Raw genomic sequence first — 19204 nt, forward strand, 5'->3', positions numbered from 1 at the left:
GCCAAGCGTCCTTTACACCAGAAACAGCGAAGTTTGCTAAGCTGAAGGTGCCGAGTGACGCTCGTGAAGCAGGAAGTGAAGGGGAGACCGAACCAGACGCGTCAAGCATCCAAGCAACAAAACAATTTGCTGCCAGGATGCAAAAAGACACAGCAATAAACGGGCATCACAGCCAACACTGCCACACGCGCGTACCCCAACCAGCCGGCAAGATGCTGCTGACCGACAAGTCAAAATTATGAGAATAATAGCATATATCATATAATAATTTATATATTATAGAAACAGAATAATGAAAGACAAACAAAAATAAAAAAAATGAAAATAGATGTAACTAATAAATGTGGATCATAATAATGATAAGACGAGTGCCATCTTCTCAGAATTCTTCAGATTAGTCTAGGGGTGTACAGCTACAGAGTTCCGCTAATATTCACAAATAAATGCAAATATTATAATTGAATGTCATAATCTAAAAAACAGGAAAATAAATGACGAGAATTAGTATTATGTAAAAAAAGAACATAAGTAAATAAGACACAGCAATGTACAGCCTGATAAATTGATTGAATACCCATATAAAATATAAATATTATTAAAACATACCTACTTGTTAATGTATATTTATTAAATATCAATATATAAATTAAAATGCATATAAACTAAAAATACTACAAAATAATGCTACAAAATAATTAAAACCGCCTCCTGAAGGCTATATACAAAATGAGAGTATAGTATTTTTTTTTATTTAAAAATTTATATAATATAATAAAATAATATAATAATGATGGTCAGAGAAATGGGGCAAAACTATTATTCTCGTTGAGACCTAGTGGACGGACTGTGCTCAGTTCCCAAATCCACTTTGTTTCGCATTGTGCAAGTTTACGGCTTATTTTTGCACCCCCAATATCTGTTGTAATTAAGTCAATCCCCGTACTCTCAATTGAGAGCTGTCACAATTATAGTGGAGTTTAAAATGTTTGGGGATGATCTTCAAGTTATCCATGTCATTTTCACATTCAGCTGCTTTTATACTCAGAACATGTTCGTGTATCCATATTTTTAATTGTCTTGTAGATAGGCCTATATATATTTTGTTGCATGGGCATGTTGCAAAATATACAACTGCTTTAGAGATACACGTTATGCGATGCCTAATTCTATTCGTGCGTGTACTTTCTTAGTTAAAAAAGTTTTTGCCAGTTCCATGTTTGAGCATGCTACACACTCGCCTCATGGATAAGAACCATTATCCAAAGCAGGAAAATTATCCAAAAAAGTTGATTTTGGAGCAGTCACATAATAGCTTTTTACCAAGTAATCCCTCAAGTTATTGGCTCAACGAAATGTTATTTGTCGTCTCTCAGTTAAATATTTGGCCAATATGGAGTCAGCATGCAAAATAGGCCAAGACTTGCTGAGACATTTACGGATATAATCTGCTTGAGCACTATATTTTGTAAAAAAACACACTTTCTTGGTTGCTTCAGATGTTCTACTAGAGTATAGCAATTCATTGCGTGATGAGTGCTTAGCTCTCTGATAGGCACGTTTGACCACACAACGACTGTACCCACGGTCATAAAATCTCAGCTTGAGATCTTGTTCTTGATTTTCAAATTCCTCATCCAAGGAACAGATTCTCCAAGTTGAAGAAACTGGCCAATTGGTGCTGATTTTACAACGGATTGGGGATGAGCAGACGTGGTGTGCAACAGAGCATTCCCAGCGGGTGGTTTCCGAAAAATATCGGTCTGTAATATATTATTCTCATCACGTCTGAGTCTAACGTCAAGGAAATCAACTACACGGGAATTTGAAGCATAGGTCAAATTAATGTTCCTATTATTACTATTCAAGCCAGAAATGGATAGCTCCAATTCATCAGATGTCCCTTGCCAGATTAAAAAGATGTTGTCGATGTACCGTGCCAAAAAAGAACACGGTCCACTAACGACAGCCCATCAGACATAAAGAGGTCCCTCTCCCACAGCCCCAGGAACAGATTGGCGTAAGAAGGTGCAAAAGCTGCACCCATTGCTTTCCCCTGGAGTTGTGTGTAGAAGGACACCTTCAATGTGAAGAAACTGTGACATAAAGAAAACTCCAACAACTGTGTAAGAAACATTGTCATATCAGATGAGTCAGAGGATTCCATATAAAATTTAATGGCTTCGATCCCTTCAAGGTGGCATATATTGGTATACAATGATTCAGCATCGCATGTAACCAGAAGAGTGTCATTACCAATAAATAGTCTGTCAATTTTTTTCAAAATATCCATTGTATCTTTCACATGTGATGGCAAACATTCCGCCAACGGTTGAAGCTTAGCATCAATGAATTTATTCACCTGTTCTAGGCAATTGCCAATTCCCGAAACAATCGTTCTAGCAGGAGGAATTTCTTTATTTTTGTGAATTTTCGGTATCAGGTATAGCGTTGGAATTACTGGTTCTGGAACCTGTAGGGCCAAAAACAGATCTTTTGAAATTCCATCATTATGCGCTCTAGTTAATAAATTTTGTAATTCTGTGCCAAAGGAATTAGATGGATTATATGTCATCTTTTTGTAGCACTGTTTATTGCCTAGTTGCCAGAATGCCTCTTGCTCATATACCGTATATACTCGAATATAAGCCGAGATTTTCAGCCCAAAAAATTGTGCTGAAAGTCCCCCTCTCGTCTTATATTCGAGTCATATACGAAGGGGGTCGGAGGGGGAGGGGGGGCGGGGGTGTCAGGTCATACTTACCTGTCCTGACGCTGTGTCTTTAGCCCCCAGCTTCTCCCCGTGCTCTCTCTTCCTGCCTTCAGCGGTCACGTGGTGCCGCTCATTAAAACTCATGAATATGTGCATATTCATGAGTTTTAATGAGCGGTACCACGTGACCGCTGAAGGCAGGAAGAGAGAGCACGGGGAGAAGCTGGGGGCTCAAGATACAGCGTCAGGACAGGTAAGTATAGCGATACTCACCTGTCCTGCGTCCATGGCTGCTTGCTGCTGTCTGTCATCGGTCAGTGACTTCAGACTGCAGAGGGCGCGGTGACGTGGTTAGTGCGCGCTGCGCCCCCTGCAGTCTGAACGTCACTGACTGATGACGTGGCAGACAGCGGTGAGCAGCCATGGACGCAGGACACGTGAGTATCTCAGGTGCCAGCAGTGACACCGGCACCTGACACCCAGCGACGGAGAGGTGAGTATGTCATTTTTTTTATTTTTACATGCAGCAGCAGCATGGGGGCAGCATATGGGGCAATAATCTATGGAGCTTCTTCTGGGGTCACCATATGGGGGAACAATCTATCGAGCTTCTTATGGGGGCAGCATATGGGGGAATAATCTGGAGCTTCTTCTGGGGTCAGCATATGGGGGAACAATCTATGGAGCTTCTTATGGGGGCAGAATATGGGGGAATAATCTATGGAGCTTCTTCTGGGGACACCATATGGGGTAATAATCTATGGAGCATTTCCCACCCTAGGTTTATACTCGAGTCAATAAGTTTTCCCAGTTTTTTGTGGCAAAATTAGGGGGGTCGGCTTATAGTCGGGTCGGCTTATACTCGAGTATATACGGTAATTGAAACGGGTAAATGATAATATTACCACCTTGATTGGACGGTTTAATTACAACATCGTCCACTCACAAAGTTTTTGCAAGGAATTGCGTTCCTCACTAGAAAGATTATCATATTTCATTTTTCTAGGAATTAATTCCAAATACTTAGAAGCTAGCTTCACAAATAAATCCACATTGGGACATGTGGATAAAGCTGGAAACTTTTTAGACCTGTGGCGCATAGATATAGGGATCTTACCACTTTCGCCAACTCCTCCAAGTTTCTTAGAGCCTCCTGCTCCGTTTCTGTTGGAAACATGCTATTTAACCCCTTAGCGACAGAGCCAGTTTGCAGCTTAATGACCAGGCCAATTTTTACAATTCTGACCACTGTCCCTTTATGAGGTTATAACTCTGGAACGCTTTAATGGATCCCGCTGATTCTAAGACTGTTTTTTCGTGACATATTGTACTTCATATTAGTGGTAAAATTTCTTCAATAAATCTTGTGTTTATTTATGAAAAAAATGGAAATATGGCGAAAATTTTGAAAATTTTGCAATTTTAAAACTTTAAATTTTTATGCCCTCAAATCACAGAGATGTGTCACACAAATTTCTTAAAAAATAACATTTCCCACATGTCTACTTTACATCAGCACAATTTTGGAAGCAAAATTTTTTTTTGTTAGGAAGTTATAAGGGTTAAAAGTTGACCAGCGATTTCTCATTTTTACAACAAAATTTACAAAACCATTTTTTTTAGGGACCACATCATATTTAAAGTCATTTTGAGGGGTGTACATGACAGAAAATACCCAAAAGTGGCACCATTCTAAACACTAGACCCCTCAAGGTGCTCAAAACCACATTCAAGAAGTTTATTAACTCTTTAAGTGCTTCACAGGAACTAAAGCAATGTGGAAGGAAAAAATTAATATTTAACTTTTTATGGCAAAAAATTTACTTCAGAACCAATTTTTTTTATTTTCACAAGTGTTAAAAGAGAAAATCAACCACAAAATTTGTTGTACAATTTCTCCTGAATACGCCGATACCCTATATGTGGGGGTAAACCACTATTTCAGCACACGGCAGAGCTCGCAAGGGATGGAGCGCCGTTTGACTTTTTCAACGCAGAATTGGCTGGAATTGAGATCGGATGCCATGTTGCGTTCGGAGAGCCCTTAATGTGCCTAAACAGTGGAAACCTCCAACAAGTGACCCCATTTTGGAAACTAGACCCATTAAGGAACTTATCTAGATGTGTGGTGAGCACTTTGAACCCCCAAGGGCTTCACAGAAGTTTATAACGTAGAGCTGTGAAAATAAGAAATCTATTTTTTTCCACAAAGATGATCTTTTCGCCCCCAAATTTTTATTTTTTACAAGGGTAACAGGAGAAATCATACCCGCACAGTTGTTATGCGATTTGTCCTGAGTACGCCGATACCCCATATGTGGGGGGGAACCACTGTTTGGGCGCATGGGAGAGCTCGGAAGGGAAGGAGTGCCATTTTGGAATGCAGACTTTGATGGAATGGTCTGCGGACATCATGTTGCGCTTGCAGAGCCCCTGATGGGCCTAAACAGTGGAAACCCCCCACAAGTGACCCCATTTTGGAAACTAGACCCATTAAGGAACTTATCTAGATGTGTGGTGAGCACTTTGAACCTTCAAGTGCTTCACGGAAGTTTATAACGTAGAGCCGTGAAAATAAAAAATCCATTTTTTTTCCACAAAAATGATCTTTTCGCCCCCAAATTTTTATTTTTACAAGGGTAACAGGAGAAATCATACCCGCACAGTTGTTATGCGATTTGTCCTAAGTGTGTTGATACCCCATATGTGGGGGGAACCACTGTTTGGGCGCATGGGAGAGCTCGGAAGGGAAGGAGTGCCATTTTGGAATGCAGACTTTGATGGAATGGTCTGCGGGCATCATGTTGCGCTTGCAGAGCCCCTGATGGGCCTAAACAGTGGAAACCCCCCACAAGTGACCCCATTTTGGAAATTAGACCCCCTAATGAACTTATCTAGATGTGTGGTGAGCACTTTGAACCCCCAAGCGCTTCACAGAAGTTTATAACGTAGAGCCGTGAAAATAAAAAATCCATTTTTTTCCCACAAAAATAATCTTTTCGCCCCCAAATTTTTATTTTTACAAGGGTAACAGGAGAAATCATACCCGCACAGTTGTTATGCGATTTGTCCTGAGTGTGCTGATACCCCATATGTGGGGGGAACCACTGTTTGGGCGCATGGGAGAGCTCGGAAGGGAAGGAGTGCCATTATGGAATGCAGACTTTGATGGAATGGTCTGCGGGCATCATGTTGCGCTTGCAGAGCCCCTGATGGGCCTAAACAGTGGAAACCCCCCACAAGTGACCCCATTTTGGAAATTAGACCCCCTAATGAACTTATCTAGATGTGTGGTGAGCACTTTGAACCCCCAAGCGCTTCACAAAAGTTTATAAACGCAGAGCCGTGAAAATAAAAAGTCTTTTTTTATTTCCACAAAAGTGATTTTTTAGACCCCAATTTTTAGACCCCCAAAGTTGGCAAATAGTGGAAACCCCTCAATTCTTGCTCCAACCCTAACCCCAACACACCCCTAACCCTAATCCTAACCCTAACCCTAATCCCAACCCTAATCCCTAATCCTAATACTAACCCTAATTCTAGTTCGCCCTAACCCTAATTCTAACCCTAGTCGTGACCCGAGCCCTAACCCTAGCCCTAGCACAACCCTAGCCCTAACCCTAGCCTAACCCTAGCCCTAACCCTAGCCCAACCCTAACCCTAGCCCAACCCTAACCCTAGCCCAACCCTAACCCTAACCCTAACCCTAGCCCAACCCTAACCCTAACCCTAGCCCTAACCCTACCCTAACCCTAATGGAAAACTGAAAAAAAAAATATTTTCTTTATTTCATTATATTGGCCTATATAAGGGAGTGATAAACGGGGGGGTTATGTACTATTTTTTTTATTTTGATCACTATAATCGTTTATCATAGTGATCAAAAAAATGAATGGAATCTGCCAGCCGGAGCCTGCAGATTCCTGGCGGGCGCACTGCGCATGCGCCCGCCATTTTCAAGATGGCGGCGCCCATCGGAGGATGCCGGCGGGACGTGGGACCACCGGGAGGGGACGGAGGGCCACGGAGAGGTACTGGGGGGGATCAGGGACCCTATTTCTCTCTCCTCTGATGTGCGATCACATCAGAGGAGAGAGAAATTAAATGTAAAATCGCGGCTTTTTTTTTTGCGGTCGCCGTTATAGGGTTAATAACGGCGATCGCAAAAGCGGGGGTCGGTAAAAACCGACCGATTCATGTTCTCTGGGGTCTCGGCTACCCCTGGCAGCTGAGACCCCGGAGAAAATCCGACACTGGGGGGCGCTATTCACTTAAATCACAGCGCCGTGAATTAACGGCGCTGTGGTTTTAGTACCCTTAATTACCGCCGTTAAAAGGTGTATCGGCGGTCGTTAAGGGGTTAAAGTCTGATCATGAAAATGTTTCTTAAATATAAGAGAGCGTGCGAAAATGTGTAGATCTTTAATCACAGAAAAAATATGAAAATTCGATTGTGGGGAAAAGGAAAGACTCTTAGAGAGTGCCACTATATCTGTAACCGAGAGGACATGTGTGCTAAGGTTAATTACCTTCAGATTTGAATCACGTCTGCTTCTGTCAGGGGATTCATCCACATTCCGTTTCTAGGGGAAGTTTCTCTGATCCCGATTCCGCCTATGTTTCGAACCAAAGCGTGTAGTCATTGAAAATGATGAGTTGACAGATGTATCACTTGCAGATGTGACCAAACAAACAGATAAATTGGGTGCCAATAGCTGTTCAGATTTAGTTTTCCTCCACTGATATACATTATTGCTTTGGAAGTCTCAAAGGTCACAATAATATTTGTTAGTTTGAGCTTCTTGTATATTTTGAATAATGTTTCCATCTGTTTCTCAATCTGGGTATTCATCCCCTGAAAACTTTACATAGATAGATCTGTCTTGGTCTGTTTCAATAAGTCATCCAAGCGTTTACCTAACTCCATAAGGGTTTTGATGTTGGATTTAATTAATAATTCCATAAAGCGCTTGGATGTGTTATTGCAAAGTTCCTCCCATGTTTTAATGAATTCATCATCATCAATAGGAAATGATGGTCTAACCTGAATTCGAAGACTTCTCGGAATTATTTTTTTAGCCATAGCACTGAGATATAATCCACATCTACTTATTATATGCAAGCTGTATAAGTGCGCCCCCTTATTGTAGCATACAGATATTTATTGATTTTTTACTATTTTACAATTTTGGCCTTACATAAATTTTAACCTGATATACTATTAAAAATTTATATTATTCTGAATTTTGGACTGTTGGTCGGCTTTTTTATTTTTTCCGTGCCTCCTATGAATAGAGACTAGACAGAGTCCAGAGTAACTCTGCTTCTTCATTATAGTGAGTACCTCCCTCAGGGTTTTCATCTGTATCATGTCACTTGATGATTTAGATGGAAAGTAAGTGCCATCTAGTGCACCAGATAAATGTAATCCCAAACGTTATGTAAAATGTTCCCAAGAAAAGATTCAACTGAAACCACAAAAATAGCAAGTCCCCACTCAGGTCAATCACCTGTCAATGGAAATATAGGGGGCTTCTATGTTACTGGTAGTATAAAAGCTCTGAAAAAGCACTATGGCTCCTAGAACCCAAAAGAAATCCAGGGAAATTATATTATTATATTTATAAGTTTACCCGGTGAAATGAAAAATATTCAGGATTGAGAGTCCTCAGTGGTTGATACCTTTTAATGGCTAACTGAAAAGATGGTAACACATTGCAAGCTTTGGAGACTACTCAGGTCTCTTCTTCAGGCTAGACTAATACAAAATCTGAAGAGTCACATATTTATGCACAATACAACACAGAAAAAATGCAATGGATAAGACAAGTGACGTGAAGCAGAACTATCAATATGGGAGAGGGAGAAACATAAATATTGGACCAGTACATAGATAAGGAGTCTGGATGTTTTATAGTCCTCTGATTGGGGTCCCCTAATGTGTTGTGATGCCCCCACCAGGTCTTGAAAGCAAATTCCTTAATTGATGCAAGAAGACATAAATCCATGCGACACATTCATTACAGCACGAGAGTGTCAAAGGTCATGATAAATTTATACTCCCATATTGATAGTTCTGCTTCACGTCACTTGTCTTATCCGTTGCCTTTTTTCTAGGCTGTATTGTGCATAAATATGTGACTCTTCAGATTTTGTATTAGTCTAGCCTGAAGAAGAGACCTGAGTAGTCTCGAAAGCTTGCAATGTGTTACCATCTTTTCAGTTAGCCATTAAAAGGTATCAACCACTGAGGACTCTCAATTCTGAATATTTTTCTATCTATTGGCTAACACGGTCCAAAGATATACATCTTTCCTGGTGAAATGGATACTAAAAGCCATATATCAAATCAATGTGAGGAGCCTGGAGCAGCTGGATTTAGCTGAATAGTATTAACGGGTACCTTTCAGGTTCTTGGCGCCCCCAGCACAACCAGCGGTTGTGGCTAGATACCGAAATACCCTGCCTAACAGTGATAACATGTTAAGTGGGCTGACTAGCCTGGGGACACTAACAACCCATAAACTAGTCAAAGCCCTCATTTATATATGAAAGCTGTGAGACTCCATTAACTCTCACAGGTTGAAGGGATAGATGGGGAATCCAAGACCTGAACCTTGGGGGACACCGACAGATAGGGGATGAGATGAGGAGGTGTTATGCGAGCTGGAGACACAATGTCCAGTCTGTTAAGTATGAGGAGATCCAAGATAAGAGCCAAGTCTGTGATGCCAAGATATGAGAGAGTATGAAGGAATGAGAAGGAATGGTCCACTGTGTCAAAAGCAGATGACAGGTCCTCCAGGAGGAGGACAAAGGAGTGTCGCCTGCATGTGTAGGTTTGTAGGTCACTGGTGACTTTTGTCATAGCAGTTTTAGTGGAATGGTGCTGTCGAAAGACAGACTGTAAGTGGTCAAAGAGGAAGCAGGTGGAGAGGTGGGAGAACAGTTCAAAATGGGTGTGTTGATCTTGCAGTTTTGAGGCAGAGGGGAGAAGTGATATAGGGTGATAGCTATTCACAAAGAATGGGTCAAGAGAAGACTTTTTGAGCATGAGTGAGATTGAAGCATGTTTGAAGTATGAGGGGAAGACAACAGTTGTTAGTGACTGGTTAAAGAGGAGAGTTAGGGTTATGATGAAGACTGTGTTAAGGTTTGGCATGAGGTGGAACTGGATTGGCTCAAGTTCACAGGTGGTGAGGCATGATTTGGAAAATAAAGAGGAAAGTTGATCTTCCATTATGGTGGAGAAGTTGTTTTTGGAGGAGGATAGTTGAGTATCTATGAAAAGGGTTGTGGGGACTTTAGGCAAAAGTTTTGCCTTATGTTACTGGATGAGCTACTCTACTCCCTTTCACCGCTACTCACTGATTTGATGCTTGCAGCCGCTCATTCATTAGTGCTTCTCAGCCTGGGCAGTCACATCTTGACACAGTCCAGGTTGAAGACTAATAATCCCCAAATATGGATTACGACGTGGGACAGAACTTCGGACAGATGAGGGATATTGTTGTTGTTTTCAGTTTTTATTTTATTACAAGGAGACGAGGAATTCAATGGAATGGGCTGTAAGTGAGTAGAACTAGATTTGTTATTTATAAATAAAAAAGAAGTGAGTTTTATTTTTATTTTAAATAAAGTACTTTATGCTTGCTGCGCCTTTATTTACAATACAGCTATATTCTTATAGATGCCTCTCCATTACTAAGCCTCGGGCTTGATGCCACCGGACAATACAAAAGTGACATCAACAGCACAAATTTGAACCACCACTTGCTACCGCTACATGGCAAGTGGGGAGAGCTGGGAAAAGTGCCAGAATTGGCATATCTGATAGATGTGCTTTTTCTGGGAGGCTGCGGACTGCTATTTGTAGGCTGGGGGATGCAATATCCTTGGTCCCTTACCAGACTGAGAATACCAGCCCCAGCTGTCTGTTTTGGCAAGGCTGGTTATCAAAATGGGGAACGCACTACAGCACTTTTTTAATTATTTATTTAAATAATTAAAAAACAGCATGGGGACCCCTCAATTCTTGATAACCAGCCTTACTAATGCTGACAGCTAAGATTTGCAGCCCCCAGGTTTCAGTTTTGTCTGCTTGGTTATGAAAAATACCATGACTTTTTTTTATTTTGAATGCAGGTGACAGCTAATGAATATTCCTATCAGCATCTCCTGCTCTCGCTGTTATTAGCGGTGGCATGCGTAGGCAGATCAGAACAGTAGTTCCATCAGCCTGTGCCAGTGACCCGAGGTAAACTTTATACCTCTGATCACAATTGCTGGCTTACGCTGTCATTTGACAGTGTGGGAACCACAGCTGTTTGACTGGCAGTAATGATTGTACCACCAATAAGAATCAGTGTTTTCCGTCCTGTCATGCACATATTCTGACACTCAAAATATGACTTGCATGGCTCACACCCTCAACCTGGTGTTACAGCAATTTATCCTCCACTTTCCTGGCCTAGATGTGCTGCTGCAGAAAGCAATGTCAATGTGTCCTCACTAGAGTTGAGCGACTTTTGGTTTTTTAGGGTCGCGTTTCGTTTTGTGAAACCCGACTTTTCCAAAAGTCGGGTCGAGCAAGATCGTCCGATTATAGGGAAAAGTCGGGGTCGTCCCGAAACACAAAACCCAATGTAAGTCAAAGGGGAATAAAAGTCGGCAGTGAGAGGAGGACAGGAAACACACCAACAGTGCCCATTTGAATGCCAAAAGCATCAATTCTTCTTACTTAAGCTTGTCAACCTTAATTAACTTCATAATACAAGTTACGCACTGAAAAATGGGGGTTATTTGGCTACAGACTGTGGGGGGGGAGGGCTGGCTCCAGGTTTTCATGTGCCCTGGGCGAAAGAGCGCCCCTTTAACACATACCACAACTCATCATGCTCCGATACGGCAGAGAAATAGCGGTATAGCACAATGAAAAATACCTCACTTTTTACATCTCATGACGAGGCCCATCTATTTCTCCATACAGAATCATTGGTCCCATATAATGTTTGAAACAGTATATGATGAGCTCCACATAATGCTACAGTATATGTTGGTCAACATGGATGAAGCTCTACTGTCTTATGGGCACAAATAATGCTCCAAACATAATGGGCCCCATTTCTAATCCTCTAGTGTATAATGGGCCCTGTAAATGCTGCTCCAGTGTCTGATGTCCACCTTTGGAATGTTCCAGTGTATGGTGGGCCCCATCTATCATTCTCAGACGGTGTTAGGCCCAGTATGGATTGCACGTGATTGCACAAAGGTGAGAAAGGGTACCGTATCCCCAGATAACATGTATGGATAGTGTACACATTCAAAATATATGTCTATACATCAGGAGGCAGGCTCAGAGGGTGTTAGGCCCAGTATGGATTGCACGTGATTGCACAAAGGTTAGAAAGGGTACCGTATACCCAGATAACATGTATGGATAGCGTACACATTCAAAATATATGTCTCAGGAGGCAGGCTCAGACGGTGTTAGGCCCAGTATGGATTGCACGTGATTGCATAAAGGTTAGAAAGGGTACCGTATCCCCGGATAACATGTATGGATATCGTACGCATTCAAAATATATGTCTCAGGAGGCAGGCTCAGATGGTGTTAGGCCCAGTATGGATTGCACGTGATTGCACAAAGGTTAGAAAGGGTACCGTATCCCCAGATAACATGTATGGATAGCGTACACATTCAAAATATATGTCTCAGGAGGCAGGCTCAGACGGTGTTAGGCCCAGTATGGATTGCATGTGATTGCACAAAGGTTAGAAAGGGTACCGTATCCCCGGATAACATGTATGGATAGCGTACACATTCAAAATATATGTCTCAGGAGGCAGGCTCAGACGGTGTTAGGCCCAGTATGGATTGCACGTGATTGCACAAAGGTTAGAAAGGGTACCGTATCCCCAGATAACATGTATGGATAGCGTACACATTCAAAATATATGTCTCAGGAGGCAGGCTCAGACGGTGTTAGGCCCAGTATGGATTGCACGTGATTGCACAAAGGTTAGAAAGGGTACCGTATCCCCAGATAACATGTATGGATAGCGTACACATTCAAAATATATGTCTCAGGAGGCAGGCTCAGACGGTGTTAGGCCCAGTATGGATTGCACAAGATTGCACAAAGGTTAGAAAGGGTACCGTATCCCTAGATAACATGTATGGATAGCGTACACATTCAAAATATATGTCACAGGAGGCAGGCTCAGACGGTGTTAGGCCCAGTATGGATTGCACGTGAATGCACAAAGGTTAGAAAGGGTACCGTATCCCCGGATAACATGTATGGATAGCGTACACATTCAAAATATATGTCTCAGGAGGCAGGCTCAGACAGTGTTAGGCCCAGTATGGATTGCACGTGATTGCACAAAGGTTAGAAAGGGTACCGTATCCCCAGATAACATGTATGGATAGCGTACACATTCAAAATATATGTCTCAGGAGGCAGGCTCAGACGGTGTTAGGCCCAATATGGATTGCACGTGATTGCACAAAGGTTAGAAAGGGTACCGTATCCCCAGATAACATGTATGGATAGCGTACACATTCAAAATATATGTCTCAGGAGGCAGGCTCAGACGGTGTTAGGCCCAGTATGGATTGCACGTGATTGCACAAAGGTTAGAAAGGGTACCGTATCCCCAGATAACATGTATGGATAGCGTACACATTCAAAATATATGTATCAGGAGGCAGGCTCAGACGGTGTTAGGCCCAGTATGGATTGCACGTGATTGCACAAAGGTTAGAAAGGGTACCGTATCCCCAGATAACATGTATGGATAGCGTACACATTCAAAATATATGTATCAGGAGGCAGGCTCAGACGGTGTTAGGCCCAGTATGGATTGCACGTGATTGCACAAAGGTTAGAAAGGGTACCGTATCCCCAGATAACATGTATGGATAGCGTACACATTCAAAATATATGTCTCAGGAGGCAGGCTCAGACGGTGTTAGGCCCAGTATGGATTGCACAAGATTGCACAAAGGTTAGAAAGGATACCGTATCCCCAGATAACATGTATGGATAGCGTACACATTCAAAATATATGTCTCAGGAGGCAGGCTCAGACGGTGTTAGGCCCAGTATGGATTGCACGTGATTGCACAAAGGTTAGAAAGGGTACCGTATACCCAGATAAAATGTATGGATAGCGTACACATTCAAAATATATGTCTCAGGAGGCAGGCTCAGACGGTGTTAGGCCCAGTATGGATTGCACGTGATTGCACAAAGGTTAGAAAGGGTCCCTTTTCCCCGGATAACATGTATGGATAGCGTACACATTCAAAATATATGTCTCAGGAGGCAGGCTCAGACGGTGTTAGGCCCAGTATGGATTGCACGTGATTGCACAAAGGTTAGAAAGGGTCCCTTTTCCCCGGATAACATGTATGGATAGCGTACACATTCAAAATATATGTCTATACATCAGGAGGAAGGCTCAGACGGTGTCAGGCACAGTATGGATTTGACGGCCCAGATTACACAGCGGAGGAGCAGGGAGAGGTAAAGATTGCAAATGCTGGGGCCCTGCCCAAGCAAAGGGGGCCCACTCGTGGCTGTCGGTACTGGCACTGGGCCCCTCATAGTACAGCGGTGTGTCTGACAGCGGGTGTGCACCACCACCATCAGAGACACTTGATTGCACTATGAGGGACCCTGTGCCAGTGCCTGCGCCCAAGAGTCGGCCTACCCACCTGTCCAGGGCAACGGCACTCGCACGGTGTCGTGCGCTAGGTGGTGACCCCGGCCATGGGGGGGGGCAGCACAGTTAGGGAGTTTTAGAAAGTGGCATATGTTGATGTTGGACATTCAGCTGATGCAAAAAGCGAAATAAGTGAAGTACCAGGAAGAGGTGGACCAAAGCAAGCCATTTTTCTGTCACCCTATGTGTCATCAGGGGAAGGTGGGACAAAATCCTTGGAAACCCATGCGTGGTTCATTTTAATGGAGGTTAGATCATCCACATTTTGGGTTGACAGACGGGTCCTTTTTTCTGTCAGGATTGATCCAGCTGCACTGAAGACTCTTTCCGATAGCACACGTGCAGCTGGGCAAGCGAGCTTCTGTAAGGCATATTGTGCCAATTCAGGCCAGGTGTCCAGTTTAGCGGCCCAATAGTCAAAGGGGAATGACCTGTGTGGGAGAACATCGATATGGGAGGAAAAGTAGTTTGTAACCAAAGTTGACAACTGCTGTCTCCTGTCACTTTCCATCGATGCAGTATTACCAGTTTTGTGAGCGGTACTTGAAAAATCAGTCCACAACATTGTCATGAAACCCCTGTCTCCAACGCCACTTCTGCTGTGTGCACCACGAACACCTCTGCCAAGCTGCCCCCGGCCCGTACGGCTCGTGTGAGAACCATCACCGCTGCTGTGTGCTGGGAATGCCTCAAGCAACCGATTTACCAGAGTTGCTTGTTTATTAGCCAATATTAGGTCAAGGTTCTCCTGTGGCATGATGTTTTGTAATTTGCCTTTATAGCGTGGATCCAGGATGCTGGCCAACCAGTAGTCGTCATCGTTCATCATTTTGGCAATGCGGGGGTCCCTTTTTAGGATCCGCAAGGCATAATCTGACATGTGGGCCAATGTTCCCGGTGTCAATGATGCACTGCGAGTGCTGGTTGGAGGAGCACTTTCTGGCAAATCCACATACCTCCAGTCACGCACAAACCCTGTACCAGACCTTGCCACGCCAACATTTTCACTTGCCCCACGAGATGCATCCTCCTCCCCTAAGTAATCATCCCCATCATCATCCTCCTCCTCCTCTTCTTCCTCCACCTCGTCCAGGAGAGGTCCCTGAGCAGACAATGGCTGAATGTCATCAAGGATTCCCTCCTCCTCTTCCTCCTCATCAACATTGGCTGCAGACGCCTGCTCCTTAAGGTGCGTCAAAGTTTGCATGAGCAGACGCATAAGTGGGATGCTCATGCTTAGGATGGCGTCGTCTGCGCTTACCAGCCGTGTGCATTCCTCAAAACACTGAAGGACTTTACAAAGGTCTTTCAGCTTCGACCACTGCACACCTGTCAACTCCATGTTTGCTCTCAAAGTGCCTGGCCGTGTATCCTCCCACAAATGCATTATGGCCTGCCTCTGCTCGCACAGCCGCTCCACCATGTGCAGGGTGGAGTTCCACCTTGTTGCAATGTCGATAATGAGGCGGTGGTTGGGAAGGTGGAGCAATCGCTGCAGCTTCTGCATACGAACGGAGTGTACAGGCGACCGGCGGATGTGCGCGCACAGTCTTCGCACCTTCTGGAGCAGGGCTGTTAACTCCGGATAATTTTTGAGGAAGCACTGCACCACCAGGTTCAAGGTGTGAGCCAAGCAAGGTATGTGGCTGAGTTTTGAAGGGGCTATGGCTGCCACAAAATTACGGCCGTTATCACTATCTACCTTGCCTGCCTCAAGATGTACACTGCCCAGCCATGACTCAGTTTGTCGCTTCAAGTACTCGGCCAGCACCTCGGCGGTGTGTCCGTCGCCCAAACACATCATCTGCAACACAGCCTGCTGACGCTTTCCACTAGCTGCTCAATAGGGGGACACATCGTGTGCAACAGTGGCAGCTGCAGATGGAGTGCTCGTACGACTTTGCTCTGTGGACGAGCTTTCGCTTCTGGAGGAGGAGGAGGAGAAGGAGGGTCGAACGCCTACAGCCAACTGTTTCCTATACCGTGGGCAAGGCAGCACTGTCCCACCACCGCTGTCCCCTGTGGACCCTGCATCCACCACATTAACCCAGTGCGCAGTGATGGACACGTAACGGCCCTGGCCATGCCGACTGGACCATGCATCAGTTGTGAGGTGCACCTTTCCGCTCACTGACTGCTTGAGTGCATGGACAATGCGGTCTTTCACATGATGGTGGAGAGCTGGGATGGCTTTGCGAGAGAAGAAGTGGCGACTGGGTAGGTCATAGCATGGTACTGCATAGGCCATGAGTTCGCGGAAAGCTGTGCTTTCCACCAACCGAAAGGGCATCATCTCAAACGAGATTAGTTTGGCAATGTGGGCGTTCAAACCCAGTGTACGCGGATGAGAGACTGAGTACTTTCTTGACCTACTCATAGTGTCTGGGAGGGTGAGCTGGGCTTGAGAGCTGCATATGGTGGAAGTAGCGGTGGACAGGGCGGACTGAGAGAGGGTTGATGATGGTGATGGAGTTGGTGTTCTTTCTGATGGCCTAGAATCAGTCTTTCGTTGATATAACAGTGGGATTCCCTGACTGCTGTGGCCTTGCAACGACACCTCAACATTTGCTGCTGTGGGGTGGGCTTACAGTGGGGGAAACAATGTAGCGTTGCTGACTACCTTCGTTGTGATCAGTTGCACATGTGGCACTTGAGGTTTGGTGTTGTGTCCACGCTTGCAAGTGCATGCTGGTTAAATGTCTAAGCATGCAACTGGTATTCAAATTTTTCAGATTTTTCCCTCGGCTAAAGGTCTTTGCGCACTTCTTACAGATAACCTTGGCCTGATCATGAGGATTTTGTTCAAAAAAGTGCCACACTGCACTCTTCTTACTTTGGCAGACATTTTGCGGCCTAGCGCGCTGTTATCTTTTGACCCTCTGGACAAGCTGTCCAGCAACTCTTTTGATGTTTGGAACCTGTCTTTGGAGTGCTACGGGCCTGCCAGATAACAGCTGTTGCGATGTCGATGTCTGCTGTGGATGCTCCTCATCTGAGCTATTGGAAGCAGCACCCTCTTCCCCCAATGGATGCCAATCTGGGTCAACAACTGGGTCATCCATCACCTCCTCTTCTATGTCATGTGCACCTTCCTCTGTGTCACCGTGTATGGTGGTATAGTGTGCGGGAAGGGGCACCTGAGTCTCATCAGGGTCAGAATCTGGCTCTGTACACTGCGAGGACAATGTAGTGCTCTGAGTGAATGTACCAGCAGAATCATCCATCAGCGGCTGTGCATCAGTGCACTCCATGTCAGATTCATCTTGGCCTGGGTAATTCACCATTTCACTTGATAATCCAGGCATGGTATGTGAAAACAGCTCAATGGAGTAATCAGTAGTATGGCCTGTGTCATCCTTCAATCTTGGTTGGGGTGAAGGACATAAGGAAAGGTGTGGTTCATGAACATGAGCCTCCAATGACGACTCAGTGCTTTTACTTTTTACAACTGAAGAAGAGGAGGCGATAGAGCTGGAGGCTGAGTCAGCAATGTAAGACAAAACTTTTTCCTGATGCTCTGGCTTTAAAAGCGGTTTGCCAACTCCTAGAAAACTAAGCGTTCGAGGCCTTATGTAGCCAGACGATGACGCAGGGTCAGCACCTCCTGCATTCGGTCCTATTTTGCTCTTGCCACTACCATCAGATCCACCACCAACACCATCATTACCAGCTGCCAACCCCCGCCCAATTCCACGGCCTCTTCCACCAGCCTTCCTCATTTTTGGTAGAAATGTAGACAAAATCCAACAAACTATATAGTAATGTAAAACAAGGTACAAGGTGTCTATAGGACAGGGGAGATTTTGAATTTCTGCAGACACTTGTGGACACTGGACACTTTTGGATTGTGTGAGGCCCACTGATATCTGAGCGCTATGTGACAGGCTCTATGACACAGCTGTGACCAAAGTGACTAGAGGATAAGGGAGATTTTGAATCTCTGCACACACTTTTGGACACGGGACACTTTTGGATTGTGTGAGGCCCACTGATATCTGAGCGCTATGTCACAGGCTCGATGGCACAGCTGTGACCAAAGTGACTAGAGGATAAGGGAGATTTTGAATCTCTGCACACACTTTTGGACACTGGACACTTTTGGATTGTGTGAGGCCCACTGATATCTGAGCGCTATGTGACAGGCTCGATGGCACAGCTGTGACCAAAGTGACTAGAGGATAAGGGAGATTTTGAATCTCTGCACACACTTTTGGACACTGGACACTTTTGGATTGTGTGAGGCCCACTGATATCTGAGCGCTATGTCACAGGCTCGATGGCACAGCTGTGACCAAAGTGACTAGAGGATAAGGGAGATTTTGAATCTCTGCACACACTTTTGGACACTGGACACTTTTGGATTGTGTGAGGCCCACTGATATCTGAGCGCTATGTGACTGGCTCGATGGCACAGCTGTGACCAAAGTGACTAGAGGATAAGGGAGATTTTGAATCTCTGCACACACTTTTGGACACTGGACACTTTTGGATTGTGTGAGGCCCACTGATATCTCATCGCTATGTGACAGGCTCGATGGCACAGCTGCGACCAAAGTGACTAGAGGATAAGGGAGATTTTGAATCTCTGCACACACTTTTGGACACTGGATGGACACTTTTGGATTGTGTGAGGCCCACTGATATCTGAGCGCTATGTGACAGGCTCGATGGCACAGCTGTGACCAAAGTAACTAGAGGATAAGGGAGATTTTGAATCTCTGCACACACTTTTGGACACTGGACACTTTTGGATTGTGTGAG

At 44.4% G+C, this 19204-nt stretch overlaps 1 long non-coding RNA gene across 1 annotated transcript in view; it reads right to left on the reverse strand.

The window, feature by feature from the left end:
* Positions 1–255: 255 nt before the first annotated feature.
* Positions 256–19204, reverse strand: part of LOC141088753 (uncharacterized) — a 133445-nt gene continuing 114496 nt past the window's right edge. The window contains exons 3-5 of the long non-coding RNA XR_012232047.1: positions 7240–7324; positions 2360–2470; positions 256–472 (exon numbers count right to left, since the gene is read on the reverse strand). This is a non-coding gene — a long non-coding RNA (uncharacterized lncRNA). The remainder of the gene's footprint in view (positions 473–2359; positions 2471–7239; positions 7325–19204) is intronic.

Source organism: Dendrobates tinctorius, unplaced genomic scaffold (assembly GCF_039654945.1).
Source record: "Dendrobates tinctorius isolate UK_male_01 unplaced genomic scaffold, ASM3965494v1 ptg000040l, whole genome shotgun sequence".
In the NCBI taxonomy this organism is placed as follows: Eukaryota; Metazoa; Chordata; class Amphibia; order Anura; family Dendrobatidae; genus Dendrobates; species Dendrobates tinctorius.